This window comes from Thamnophis sirtalis, unplaced genomic scaffold (assembly GCF_051295495.1).
Source record: "Thamnophis sirtalis isolate CommonGarterSnake01/CBP01778 unplaced genomic scaffold, rThaSir2_p1.2 scaffold_4, whole genome shotgun sequence".
NCBI lineage: Eukaryota > Metazoa > Chordata > Lepidosauria > Squamata > Natricidae > Thamnophis > Thamnophis sirtalis.
Window position 1 is genome coordinate 61864409 of NW_028261384.1, and position 9672 is coordinate 61874080.

Genomic DNA, 9672 nt, shown 5'->3' on the forward strand with positions numbered 1-9672 from the left:
ATGGAGCAGCGGAATACGTGAATACAATGGTCAAACAATACATTCGTTATGTGGATTACTGGAAAGACAATTGGTTGGACCTGCTACCATTCGCCAAAGTAGTGCATAACAACACTGTCCACAGCAGCACTGGATTAACTCCTTTTCAGGTTACCAATTGCATGGAATTTGTTCCCATGCCTAAACTGCCCAGAGAGCCCCCATCCTCTATGTCTCTGACCAAATGGATGGATGCTCTTAAAAAGGGGTGGGAGAAAATGAAAAAAAAAAAAAAACTGTGGCAGAAGCAGCAGCAGAAGAATACAAGAAACAAGCTAACAAGCACTGGTCACTCCAACCCCACCTTCCATGTGGTGGATATGTGATTACGAATGCCTAGCAAGAAATTAGGACCAAAACTTTTAGGTCCCTTCCCAATATTAAAAATAATTAACCCAGTTACAGTTCAGCTCAGTCTGCCTAGAATTCTAAGGAAAATTCACGCAGTCTTTCATTGTACCTTGCTGAAACCTAGGAATGGGTCTAATCTTTTTTTTTTTTTACCTTTCAAATCTATAGTGGATCTAATTCTTTTTTAATTTTATTTTTTTTAAACAAAGATATCATTTTTGCAACATTTCTACATCATTCAGCATCCATTATACTCCTTTTATCCATACATATATACATTTATCTATCTATCTATCTATCTATCTATCTATCTATCTATCTATCTATCTATCTATCTATCTATCTATCTACCTACCTACCTACCTACCTACCTACCTACCTACCTATCTATCATCTATCATCTATCGATCTATCTATTTTTATAAATTTTTCATCTACTCATATAGTTATTTATACTTATATTTCTTCTATTCATATTACGCTTTCCATGTATTTATTTCTATACAATACATCTTATATCTTTCGATGTACATATATTTCTTATTTACTTCTTATTCAGTACTATTTTATGGTTCACTGACAAATGCGCGCTCGACAAAAGCGCGCCCAACGAAACTGCGGCGAGAAAACCGCGAGTTCTAAATTGCGCCAACAAATGAGCGCAGAAGCACACCGACAACACCATGCCAACAGAAGCACGCTCTAAACCTAACCCTAAACCTAACCCTAAACCTAACCCTAAACCTAACCCTAAACCTAACCCTAAACCTAAACCTAACCCTAAACCTAACCATGAACCTAACCCTGAACCTAACCCTGAACCTAACCCTGAACCTAACCCTTACCTTAACTTAAATCGCATTTCTGTTGGCGTGCTGTTGTGGGCGCGCTGTTGTGGGCGCATTGATGACATTGCGGTTTTCGCACCACGGTTTCGTCGGCACACTTTTGTTGTGTGCGCATTTTTCGGGTCACGCTATTTTATATACAATCTATCTTACATTTCCTCCCCTCTTGGTAATTCTGTGGTTTTATGATTGTTTTCTAATTTCTTAATCTTTCCCTCATAATTGCTTTCTTATTCTTTGCATCTTTCCTCTAGCCATTTGTACCATAAATTCCATACTGAGATTCTTCTGTCTTTTCTTCTACAGATTCTTCTGTCTTTTATTTCTTTTGTGAGTCTGTCCATTTCAGTGCAATCTAATATATTTTATCACCTTTTCTTCTGTTGGTGTATTTTTGTTTTTCCAGTTCTGTGGATATATGATTCTGATTGCAGTTATTACATGTAATAATAAGTATTTGATTTTTCCCTCATAATTCCCTGTAATTATTCCTAATAAAAATAATTCCTTTAATTCTATTGTTTGTGTGATTATTCCTCCAGCTGTTTTTTTTATTCTTATCCAATATTTTTTTGCTGTTTTTTCTGTATGCCGTTGCCGTTGCCATTGTTAGCTTGTACAGGGCGGGGCATAACCTTTTCCTAGGGGGTCACAGCAAGATCGACAGCAGTTTACAACTTCCGCGACACCTCATTTTAAAGCCCATAAAAAACTGAATTGAATGAGCTATTAAATGTTAAATTTGCTTTAAGAATGGCTGGAAAATTCGATTCGGAAGAACAAAGGATCATTGACAGAATAAAATGCATTGCCTTTCGAGAGGCTCGCAATGCTGGAGCGATGTTTATCAATCGAAAATGGATTGCAAACAAATTGAAACGTCATCCGGATTGGGTTACTGATAATTGGAACAAAACAGCCCAAGAATGTTTCACAAAATTTGGAGAAGGGCGTCCTCTGCAACTGTCCCAAGAAAGCAAAGCCATCATTGCAACTGGCAGTCGCAAACAACGAAAAGGAAACCGAAAAGTGGCCCAAGAAATCCTTCAAATTCGTGGAAAACGAGTTGATCAAAGGACAATCGGCCGATATCGAGAACGAGAAGGTTTGAAGCCATTCCACGTCATTTGCAAACCATTGAAAACTCAAACACATGTTCAAGATCGGCTTTGGTTGTGCGATTGGTTGTCTGAATGGACCGAGGAAGATTTTCTTCATTTGGCGCCATCTGACGAATTCTTCGTTTATGCCATTCGAAAACCGAATTTCCAGAACGATCGAATTTGGGCTAAAGACGTCGACGACATAGCCAAACATGAACGATATCGACAAATCGTTCGCAATCCGACTTGCATCGGGATTTTCGTCATTTTCACAGCCAAGAAACTGCATTGGGTTTTGAAGGATAAAGGGGAATCCTGGGATGGCAGTTATTTCCGTGAGAAAATTTTATTGGAGAATGTCATTCCATTTCTCAGTGATCCAGACAATGTCTTGGTGGTTGGTGAGGCTGTCTTTCTTCATGACAAAGCTCCTTGCATGCGTGCAAATGCGACTCAGCAATTGTTAAAGGAAAACAATGTCGAATTTTGGGGCAATGACGTCTGGCCGGGAAATTCGCCAGATCTCAATCCGGCAGAGAACATTGGGGCCATAATTAAGGATGAAGTGGAAGCTCTGATGATTCAGGAGCAAGGTCAAAATCGATATTCGGTTGAAACTTTGAGAATGAATTTGGAAACTGTGTTGAAAAATCTGGAAAATCGAACGGAACTGTTTGAAGATTTGTTGTGTTCTTATCCACCTCGTTTGAATGCTGTTCGAAGGGCTAATGGTGGTCATACTGACTATTAAATCGTGTCAATAAACTCAGTTTTTGATGGGCTTTCGAATGGTGTATGAATTATTTGTGTTGTTATTACAAGTGTTGCTGTGACCCCCTAGGAAAAGGTTATGCCCCGCCCTGTAGTTTATTTTCCAGAGGCTTTCCCATTTCTCTAGTTCTATGTTTTATCCAAAGATTGTTGCCCATATTATCATGGTTTCTTTTGCTACTTCTTCTTTCATTTTAAATCGTAATAAATGATGGTATATTTTTTAAATCAGTTTTTCTTCTGTCCCCTGTAAATTTTTGTCTAATTCTTATGGTTCTTCGTAAAATCCATCCATTTCTAAGTCTTTCTTGTACCTAGTCTGTATCTGCATATACAGTCACCAGTCTATTTCCATTCCCTAATTTTTTTCAAAAATTCTTGTCTTGTTTTTAATTTCTCCTGATTGTCCAATAAATCTTCATATCTTATTATTTTATTTATATCTAGTTGTTGGGTGCTACTTCATTTAATAATCAGGAAAGAAACCACTCAACTCCATTTGTTTGAAATTAAGTGTATTTTTACTAATTACAAACAAATAGTAGCGAAGCAAAGCTGAATCTGGTTAATTAGGCACGAAAGCAAAGAATATCATGTATAGTTCAATACCCTCCCCTTGGCACCCCAGTCCATAGTCCAATTATAATTCACCCAACTGTCAGGTGGGAGATATCTTCAAAAAAACATCACCAGGATGGAATGCTGGACAGTTAACCTTGGTGGGAAACTCATGCGCAATGAGATGGTCAGGCCAGCGTCTAGAATCTTCCTCCAGCACATAATGATTCCCTTCCCAAATACCATGCCCCCCTCCCCGTTTCAATGGCAGTCGAAGCAGCGGCAAAGCAGAGGCTGACATCCGGCCCTCCTCCAGAAAAGGATGGTCAGACCTGCAGAAACGAAAAGAACACAAACAAACAGACAGACAACAAGACACAAAAGAGAGAAAGGGGAAGGGAGAAAAAAACAAAAAAAGAGGAAAATTAGCAGACTGTCCAAGAATCAGGGCTTGTCAGGATAGGCAGAGTAGAACTTGCGGAGCAGACAAGGAGCTCAAACATGGGACTTGTCAACCCATTCAGTGTGAGATGGGGGGAAATGCTTCCAAGCCACCAGGTACTGGACACGGTTCTGCCACTTACGAGAGTCCAAAATCTCATGGATCTCAAAATGCTGCTCTCCCTCTATCAAAAGTGGGGCAGGTGGAGGAGGAAGAGGTGCTCTCAAGGAAGAAGTGAGTTGAGGCTTCAGGAGATTAAATGAAAAACAGAGTAAACTCGGTTGAGATGCTTAGGTAACTGGAGATGGACGGAGACAGGGTTGATGATCTTGACAATTGGAAATGGGCCAACATACTTGGGGCCCAACTTCTTCGACTTCTGCATTGTTTGAAGAAAGCTAGTGGATAAATAAACATAATCACCAACCTTATATTCATGGAGTTTAGTCCGTTTCTTATTAGCCTGTTTCTTATGAGTGCAGTGCGCAGCATCTAGAATCCGGAGTGCCAAAGGCCAGACGTCTCGAAGACGATCATTCCACTCAGACAGCTAAGGTACTTGTGGCTGCTCACGAGGAATCTCAGGAATGGGCACAAAATCCTGGCTGTACACCACATGAAAAGGGGTAAAGTGCTGCTGTGCACGGAATTGTTGTAAGCTACCTCAGCATGAGGCAACAATTCCACCCAATCATCTTGTTAGTAGTTGATAAAACAACTTAAATATTGCTCCAGCACAGAATTACTCCTCTCGCAGGCCCCATTAGTTTGAGGGTGGTGGGAGGAGCTTAACCCCTGGGTGGAGCCAATCCGCTTCAGGAATTCTTTCCAGAATAGGGAGGTGAACTGAACACCCCTGTCCAAAATGTACCCCATGTAAGCGATATATATGTGAGATGAACATTTTAGCAAGAGATTTAGCAGAAGGGATCTTGGAGCAAGGAATGAAATGAACTTGCTTGGAGAATAAGTCAGTAACAATCCAGATTACGGTGTTTCCTTGACTTTCTGGAAGTTCAACAATGAAATCCATGGAGAACTCTTTCCATGGGGCTACTGGGCGAGCCACCACCTGGAGCAACCCCTGGGGCTTACCCGGAGGGCGTTTAGCCATGGTACAAACTGGACAACTAGCTACCTAAGCCTCAATGTCTTTTTTCAGTGATGGCCAACAAAATTGCCTCTTAATGAGGTGCAGGGTCTTGACGAACCCAAAGTGTCCAGCCATCCGGGAGTCATGAGCCCGTTGAAGTACAATGGTCCTAATGGACACAGGGATGTATAACTTTGCTCCAATCCAAGCCAATCCATCTTTTATAGTGCATTCATCCATGTGTTGCTGGAACCAGTCATTCTCAGTAAGGGCCTTTTTTAGGTTAGATAGAAAGTCCTTAGTGACTTCCAATTTAGAAGTTGCTTGACTTCTAGTAACAACAGGAGCAGCCAGGCTCTTTGTGGGAATGACAGGCTGGACAACACTGAGCTTTGAACAGTTGTACTGAGGGAGTCTGGACAAAGCATCAACCATAAAAGTTTTCCCTCCTGGAATGTATTTCAAGGTAAAATCAAATCTATTGAAATGCTGAGCCCAGCGCATCTGCTTAGGAGAAAATTTTCTGGGGGTTCTCAATGCCTCCAAGTTTTTATGGTTAGTCCACACCTCGAAAGGTTGCTTGGCACCCTCTAGAAAATGGCGCCAGGTAGATAAAGCCCTATGAACAGCAAAAGCCTCTTTCTCCCAAATAGCCCAACATCTTTCTGTATCGGTCAGTTTGCGAGAGGTGTAAGCGCAGGGTTGCAATTTACCTTGGCTATTTGCTTGAAATAATACAGCTCCCACTGCTAGATCACTGGCATCAGCCTGGACCACAAAAGGTGCATCCATGTCAGGGTGCTTGAGGACCGGTTCCTCCGCAAAAAGGGGTTTCAACTTCTCGAAAGCAGCTTGACAGTCCATAGTCCAGTCCAAATGTTTGCTAGGTTTGGGCTTAGCCCCTCCTTTCGATTTAAGGAGGTTAGTTATTGGGAGAGCTATCAGTGAAGGAGGGAATAAATTGACGATAGAAGTTAGAGAATCCCAAAAATCTCTGTAATTGCTTACGTGTACGTGGGGCCTCCCACTCAGTGACAGCCCTGACCTTAGCGGGGTTCATTTCTATCCCCCTGTGGGAGATTCGATAGCCCAGGTAATCAACTTTTTCCTGATGAAATTCGCACTTAGATAATTTGGCGTACAGTTCTGCCGCTCGGAGTTTCTTCAGAACTGTGCAAACAAGCTTCACGTGTTCTTCACGTGTTTCCATGTAAATAAGGATATCGTCTAAAAAGACCATTATGCCTTTGTAAAGATGGTCATGTAAAACCTCATTAATCTATTGCATGAAGACTGCTGGCACCCCCTGGAGGCCAAATGGCATTACTCGAAATTGGAAGCAACCAAGGGGGCAGTTGAAAGCATTTTTCCATTCATCCCGCTCTTTAATTATGACCCTATAGTACGCTTCCCTTAGGTCCAATTTAGTGAAAATCCGGCCCTTCCCCAGTTGAGCCAGCATGTCCCTCATCAATGGTAAGGGATAGAGGTTCTGAGCAGAGATGCAGTTTAAGTTTTTGAAATTAACACATAATCTGAAGGAGCCATCTTTCTTTTCTCTGAACAATACTGGAGCTGCTACCTTGGGCCTTACTGGTTCAATGAAGCCCCTTTCCAAGTTTTTATCAATTTGAATTTGAATTTGAATTTAATAAAAAAGCATGTAAATTTCCCATTTGGCTGAGGCCACTCTGGATATGTGCAACATGGATCTCTACATTATTCTGGAAACAGATATTAGTGAGTCCACAAAATCACAGAGCCCAGGACTTGCTGAAAGAGCCAAATCTTCATAGCCTTCCAGAAGGAAACCTGGACTTGGAAGGAACTGATATTAGTAGAATCTATAGAATTCTTAATGTCATTCAATGAATCTGTTAATGACTTAAACTCAAAGGAATTTAGATCACCTCCTTCTGCTAGACACTTAATCTGCAGTAATATTGTTGTGAGTCTAGCAATCAATTCTGTCAGATTTTCATTTTGAACACAAGGTTGTCCAGTTGTTGATGTATTTGATTGTCTGACAATCTCCTGAGCTTCTTCCTCACATCTTCGTCTCAGATCTGTGGGATGGTCTGAAGGCTGAAGACCTTGTTCTGGAGCAAGCTCATAACAATACTGCTGAACTTTATGTAAAACTTTATTTAGATCCTTATTCAGCTGTTCAAGATCTAAAACAATAGTTGCATATCATCTCTGAAATTCAATACCAATAGGCATAGAATAGGATTTCAATTTTTCTGCTTCTGTATTCATCTCCCTTAACTGCTTGATATGTTCCTTCTTGATCATAAGAATTTTTGATAATCTGGTCACTTGGATAAGGAATTCTACTGGAAAACCACCTAATGTTTCACTACCTGAACCTGAAATTTTGTTTTTCCAAGAAGATCCTAATAAAGGATCATTGTCTGTAATTGGTGATTGAAGGGAGGGTGTATAATGTAATTGAGGAGGTGTCATAATATATCTAGAATGTCGTTGTTTTTGTCCAAAGGCAGCAATTGGCATGGTATCATGAGGTTCATTACTGAGGACTTCATAATCTGGGATTGTGTGTGTCCCAAGTCCTGTCCTCTCAAAGGTTACTCTGTAAGTAGCATTAAGTGTGTCAACAGCATCAATCTGTCCAGTGAAGAGTCCATCATGGGAACCACGTAACCGTGCTGTAACTTTTGTGCCTATTACTAATGGCATTGGAATTTCTTCTGGAAGATCTTTAAATTGAGATATATCTGCCACTTTTCGCTGTTGCAATAATCTAATTTTTTGCCGTTTCTGTTTTAATGCTGATCTTTCCTCTTCAAAGAATGCAGAAGAACATCTTCGTGGTTTTCCCATTAATCGTCTAATTTTCCCCCATTCCACTCTGGTTAATTTCCTTGTTTTCAGATTTGGAAATGATTCTTTCAGGCAAACACAAAAATCATTATCTCCTTCAAACAACGGCTTATCTATATTTGAATAGAACCATTCATATATACACCATTTGTGGGCCTTAGGAAGTTTGAGTAAATTACGTAGCCGCAAACCAATCTTTTGTGATGCCTTTTTGTCTGGTGTTGGTGCTGTTACAGTAAATTTCTGTGGGACCATTCCAACTCTCTGATTTCTTTTTGGTGATCTTGTATTCATTTGTCTTTCATCTTCTTCACAAAAGGAACGAGTTCGTTTGGAATTTCTGAAAGGCATTTCTACAGTAGCTCCTGCATTTTTGCCTTTCCAAATGGGTGTTTTCTGCAAAGAACTGAATTTTTCATTCCATGTATTGGATAAACTTCCCTCTTTCAAACTAACCAAGGCTTTTGCTGATGAACTCTCGTCAGGCAGCTGATCCAACTCCGCATAAAATGTATATATGCTGCCCAATCCCATAGGACTCCGGGCGGCTTACAAATACAAAAATAAAATCAAAAACTAAAATATAGAGAAAGAAAAGATAGATTTAAAAACAACACACCATACATTCAGTTCTAGATGGGGCTGGACCGTATCTTGGAACAGCCAGGTTTTAGTGGCTTTTTGGAAGGCCGAGAGAGTGGGAAGGGTCCTGATCTCTGTGGGCAGATCGTTCCACAGGGCCGGAGCAGCTACAGAGAAAGCCCTCCCCCGAGTGGTCGTCAACCGGCATTGCCCGGTTGACGGCACCCGGAGGAGGCCCAGTCTGTGAGATTTTATAGGTCATTGGGAGGTATGTGGCAGGAGGCGGTCCCAAAGATATCCAGGTCCCAAGCCATGTAGGGTTTAAAGGTAATAACCAGCACCTTGAAGCGCGTTCGGAGACCAATGGGAAGCCAGTGCAGCTTGCAGAGGATAGGTGTAACATGGATGTATTTAGGTACACCCGATATCGCTCACGCAGCCGCATTCTGGACCAACTGTAGTCTCCAAACACTCTTCAGGGGCAGCCCCATGTAAAGCACATTGCAGTAATCAAGCCTAGAGGTGACGAGAGCATGAGTGACCATTTGAAGTGCCTCCCAGTCCAGGTAGGGCTGCAACTGGTGCACCAGGTGAACCTGGGCAAAAGCCCCCCTGGTCACAGCGACAGGTGATGTTCTAATGTCAACTGTGAATCCAGAAGGACACCCAAGTTGCGGACCCTCTCTGAGGGGTGTAGAGTTTCACCCCCAGGCTGAGAGATGGAATATCTGGACCGTCCTTGGGGGGCAACATCAATAGCCACTCGGTCTTGTCTGGATTGAGTGCCAGCTTGTTTACTCCCATCCAGACCCTGACAACCTCCAGGCACTGGCACATCACTTCTACCGCTTCACTGAGTTGGCACGGGGCAGACAGATACAACTGGGTATCATCCGCATATTGGTGGTATTTGATCCCCTGCCGGCGAATGATCTCACCCAGTGGCTTCATGTAGATGTTAAATAGGAGAGGGGACAGGACCGAGCCCTGAGACACCCAATACTTTAGGGGCCTAGGGGTTGACCTCTGTCCTCCAACCAA

The 9672-nt window shown here is 41.8% G+C and overlaps 1 pseudogene; it reads right to left on the reverse strand.

Annotated features, from left to right (window-relative positions):
- Positions 1-6942: 6942 nt before the first annotated feature.
- On the reverse strand, positions 6943-8547 carry LOC148045882 (protein lin-9 homolog pseudogene; annotated as a pseudogene).
- Positions 8548-9672: the final 1125 nt, after the last annotated feature.